Genomic DNA, 5,981 nt, shown 5'->3' on the forward strand with positions numbered 1-5,981 from the left:
TATTTATTTATTCATTTTATTTTTTTAAAGGTTTCCTTTCTCTATTTTATATTCCTAGGGATTTGCAGAAAAGCAAATTAAAAAATAGATGAATTTACATGAAAAATCTAAATAAGAAAAACCTAAAATGTATTAGTTTGGAATTCTTTTTCTGTGATGTTATCCAATGTTGTTTTCTCTTATACCGGGCAAGCTTAATATATTGTGGACATTTCTTTTTCTCAAAGTACCACAAACTTGAGATTGTGACACAAATATTCTGAGTGGTAAAGGAGTGGAAATGGCTCACCGTACCATGCCACGGTTTTTCCCCCCACAGTGCCCGGGGGCGCTGTTTCTTCCAGCCACACAGTCTGGCCACAAACACACAGACAAACATGCAACTGCACTTCACCAAGAACTCACAACACAGCAGACACCCATCTTAATACGTTGCCATTTTGTATCTCTTTCTTTGAAAAATGTGGATTTTAATTTATCATAATATGATTTGTTTTAACCACAGGCAAGTGAATCCCACAACACTAGAGCTGAGAAGGTTTGTACTGTGTAAATATAAATAAAAACAAAAGCATCAGATGCCACGACGAAGGAAAATTACACAAAAAGAAACAGAGGGCTTGAACGGTGTGCTGCAACTGAAGAATGTGTGTGTGAACTTCCACATGAATGGACGGCTAAATCACAGTCCGTTTTCTGCTAAAGGCTGCATGATTGAATGACTGTCTGTAACCTAATCTTAGTAATGAAACCAGCACGGCCAACACAGAGAGTTAATAGGTCTGGAACCAGTTTTTTTTTTTTTTTTTTTTTTTACCCGCTGCTTTACTGTGTTGAACTGAGAAGACGCATCTCAACCTCCTAAATTAATGTTTTAGTGTGTGTGTGTGTGTGTGTGTGTGTGTGTGTGTGTGTGCGCGTGCGTGCGTGCGTTCATGCGCGTTTGTATGTGTGTGCGTGCATTCATGTGCGTTCGTGTGTGTGTGTGTGTGTGCACAACAAGGTACAAAAGCAGAGAAGGCAAAATGTGCGTCAATAAATAAAGAATAATCTTCCTTATTCTGAAACTGCCTAAGCAAGACTAAAATGATATATCTCAAACACCCAATTAGTGCATTTACTTATGTCTATTCAGCATGTTTGTTCATACTCAATGGCATTTAGTAACTAAATATGAAGAGATGGACCCAACTCCTGAAAAACCCTCATCTATTAACTATATTATCACACAATGCTTTGTACTAAGAACTTAACCTCTGACCATTCAGTGACTAACCGGAGACACAGAGTTAATGATAAAGAGTTGTTGAGGCAGGATGTGGTGTGATTGTAATGGGAGAAAAGGAAGACTGACTCTTGGCTTCAATTGGATCGCCAACACACACACACACCACACACCACACCGCGCGCCCAGACACACACACACACACACACACACACACACACACACACACACACACACACACACACAGCTCAAAGCAGCATGAAATCTCAACAGTTGGCTGGACAAACCTAGAGCACCCCCTAGTGTTGTGTTTCCATTAATCCACAGGGCCATAATGATCAACAAAGAAAATAACACACACGCACGCACGCACGCACACATCAAAGACTGCAGATCATACATATAGAAGGTTGTAATCCGACATTAATAAGACCACAAGAATACAACTTCCTTTCAAAGATAAGCTGGATCACTTCATAATTTCTCAATAGAGCACGGGGGTATGCCTTTCTTAAAAACCTTTAAAAACGTTTGATCCAATCAAGCAACTAGGGCTGAATGATTATGACCAAAATAATAATCATGATTATTTTGATCAATATTGAGATCACAATTAATTATCATGATTATTTGTTGATTTTTACCAAAATGGGTGAATGAATGGGTCCAGCACGGGTCGAATGGCGGGTCAGCAGAGTTACACACGTGAAATGTCTGTATCATCACCGAGCTGCATTTTTATGAACTATGATATTCTGGTCATGGGTCACATCTCTCGCCCAGGTCCAGCAGGCTCCGTCTCACACGCTAGTACTCTACGAGCTGAAGTTAGTTGCATTTGTTAACTTCTTCTGTGTTTTTCGCCGTGGCGGCCACGATAGCAGAAAGCGGAAACACTGGTACAAATACAGGTTTAACTCTCATGCTTAACAATATACAGCTGTGTTAACAGCAATAAAAACTGTGGACAAATGTCAGAAGTGTGGACTGGCGCTGTCGCCGCTGTGTCTCTGTTGCTGGGAGCCGTGTGTGAGTGAATGGGGGCGGTATATTGTGGACATTTCTTTTTCTCAAGTACCACAAACTTGAGATGTGTGACACAAATATTCTGAGTGGTAAAGGAGTGGAAATGGCTCACCGTACCATGCCACGGTGTTTTTCCCCCCACAGTGCCCGGGCGCTGTTTCTTCTTCCAGCCACACAGTCTGCCCACAAACCCCAAGACAAACATGCAACTGCACTTCACCAAGAACTACAACACAGCAGACACCCATCTTAATACGTTTGCCTTTTGTATCTCTTTCTTGAAAAATGTGGATTTTAATTTATCATATATGATTTGTTTTAACCCAGGCAAGTGAATCCACAACACAGAGCTGAGAAGTTTGTACTGTGTAATAATAAAAACAACGCATCAGATGCCACGACCGAAGGAAAATCACAAAAAGAAACAGAGGCTGGAACGTGTGCTCACTGAAAATTGGTGTGGAACTTCCACATGAATGGACGCTAAATCACAGTCCGTTTTCTGCTAAGCTGCATGTTGAATGACTGTCTGTACCCTAATCTTAGTAATGAACCCCACGGCCACACCGAGAGTTAATAGGTCTGGAACCAGTTTTTTTTTTTTTTTTTTTAACGCTGCTTTACTGTGTTGAAACTGAGAAGACGCATCTCAAACCTCCTAAATTAATGTTTTAGTGTGTGTGTGTGTGTGTGTGTGTGGTGTTGTTGTGTGCGCGTGCGTGCGTGCGTTCATGCGCGTTTGATTTGTGTGCGTGCATTCATGTCGTTCGTGTGTTGTGTGTGTGTGTGCCACAACAAGTACAAAAGCAAGAGAAGGCAAAATTGCGTCAATAAATAAAGAATAATCTTCCTTATTCTGAAACTGCCTAAGCAAGACTAAAAGATATATCTCAAACACCCATTATGCATTTACTTATGTCTATTCAGCATGTTGTTCTACTCAATGCATTTAGTAACTAATATGAAGAGATGGACCCAACTCCTGAAAACCCTCATCTATTACTATATTATCACACACTGCTTTGTACTAGAGAAACTTAACCTCTGACCATTCAGTGACATAACCGGACAGAGTTAATGATAAAGAGTTGTTGAGGCAGATGTGTGTGATTGTAATGGGAGAAAGGAAGACTGACTCTGGCTTCAATTGGATCGCACACACACACCACACCACACACACCGCGCGCACACACACCACACACAACAACACACACACACACACACCACACCACACACACCACACACACACACACACACACACCACACACACAGCACACCACAGAGCTCAAAGCAGCTGAAATCTCAACAGTTGGCTGACAAACCGAGCACACCCCCTAGTTTGTGTTTCCATTAATCCACAGGGCCATGATCAACAAAGAAATAACACACACGCCACGCACGCACGCACACATCAAGACTGCAGATCATCCATATAGAAGGTTGTAATCCGACATTAATAAACCACAAAATACAACTTCTTTCAAGATAAGCTGGATCACTTCATAATTTCTCAATAGAGCACGGGGGTATGCCTTTCTTAAAACCTTTAAAAAACGTTTGATCCAATCAAGCACCTAGGCTGAATGATTATGACCAAAATAATAATCACAGATTATTTTGATCAATATTGAGATCACAATTAATTATCATGATTATTTGTTGATTTTTACCAAAATAATTTATTGTCACATAGGCTATTTATAACTGCTTTCACATCCATGTTATGCTACCATCCTCTTATTTGATGTGGATGTTTATAGCCGTCAATCATACCGGAGCAAAAATGATCAACCGTGGCGATTCGGAACTCATTCACAGTGCCAACCCGTATAATGGCCCGCGTGTCTCTCTGCATGCTCCACAACAGGACGTTGGAGGCAACAGAAACCATACGCTGCTGTCACGCTAGTTAAAACTACTAAATGTTAACCAGACAGGATACGTTTAGGGGCTACAGTAGTAACTGGATAAACAATTCTAAAATGCAAAAAAAATACGACTGTGTACCAACTACAATGTGTGACTGTATTTCACTGTAGATCAGGGTTCCAAACCTTTGTCCGCCTCAAGACCCAAAACGAGGAAATTTGTGTCCCCCCGTGGACCCGAATTAACAAAAAAGCCCATTGAACTCACTTGATACATCTCAATGTTATCGTGGACAGGTAAAGACTGAACAACCACCATCAAATGTTATGTATATCAAGAGTATTTATTCCATTCTAAAAGTAAACAAAACAGAAAAGGTCTACGTTTTTTTTCTATCCTTTCTGGTCATCACCGTTTCTCAACATATTTTTCTTATCCCCTCTAGGATATCGACGAAGAGAGTAGAGAAAAAAAAAGAAACAAAACACCGCATGTCGAGCTGAACAACCAGTGTAGAAAAAGAAACTCATTCACAAAAGATTGATATGCATTTACTCTGCCAATGGCGACCAATAAGCGGGTCGCGACCGCAATTTTGGTCCCGACCAATTTGGAAACATTCCAATCAGTGGGACCTACAGTCTGCCTCTAGAGCTAGTCTAGGGCCTAGACTACTCTCTGCCGTGGTTGCACTGGTGCCGCCTAATTTTTTCATTAGGGTGCAATCAGAAAAAATTTAGTGGCACCAAATTTTTCCCTGCGTGTTACCGTTTTAATGGTGGGGGGTGCAACACATTCCAAGTTCACTTTTTATCATCGCTACATATACGTTAAGATAAGCTTACGTAAATGAATTTTAAATACAAGAATACGTAAGTAAAATCTTTTTTGTATTGAAGCACATTATACTGTACCCACAAAAAAGAAGATGTTTAACTTGCTTGCTGAGACTGCAAAAACTATACATTTAAGCAAATAAAAGTGCTACCGTTCAAAGTTGGCGTCCTTGAACTGCTAACCTGAGCAATTCTCACGGATCAAAGTTCTTAAAGCTGGTCTCCCCGTTTATGCTCCATGCACCTCACATGGCCAACACAGAATTTGCCTTCTTTCCCTTTTGGTCTTGGATAAACCCCCTTCCACACTCACCATCAAACATCGCTCCAAATCCTATCGCCCCTACTGACTTAAACCTTTCAGGTTTAAATCAGCCGCCACTTTGCACACCAGTCTGCTTTCTATTAAAATAGATTGGGATTGACAATACCAGAGCAAAGATAGGTTTTCCGATAGGGTTGATAATATCACTCCCACATGTATATTTTGTAAAGATTGCACTGAGAAGCTCCTTACGGTTGTGTTCAAACATCAATAACAGACCTGATTAAGAAGAGGATAGGGTTGAGATCGAGGGGGCTATGGACTGCTGAGCAGTTCCACAACAAGAGTGGCTGACCATGATAGAATGGGTCCAGCAGGGTTCGAATGGCGGTTGTGCAGCAGAGTTACAACACGTGAAAGCTTGTAATCATCCACGAGGCTGCATTTTTATTAACGTAAGTGGGATATCTGGTCATGGTCATCTCTCCCTCCTCGCCGTCCAGCAGGCTCCGTCTCACACGTCAGTACTCTCCACGTCTGAAGTTGTTGCATTTGTTTACTCTTTCTGTGTTTTTTCGCCCGTGCGGCCACGATACAGAGCGGAAACACTGGTACAATACAGTTTAACTCGCATGCTTAACAATATACAGCTGTGTTAAACGCAATAAAACTGTGGACAAAGTCGAAATGTTGGACGCGCTGTCGCCGCTGTTTCTCGGTTGGGGAGCGTGTGTGAGTGAATGGGGGCGTGTTAAGCGGC

Source organism: Etheostoma spectabile, chromosome 7, assembly GCF_008692095.1.
Source record: "Etheostoma spectabile isolate EspeVRDwgs_2016 chromosome 7, UIUC_Espe_1.0, whole genome shotgun sequence".
NCBI classification, from domain to species: Eukaryota; Metazoa; Chordata; class Actinopteri; order Perciformes; family Percidae; genus Etheostoma; species Etheostoma spectabile.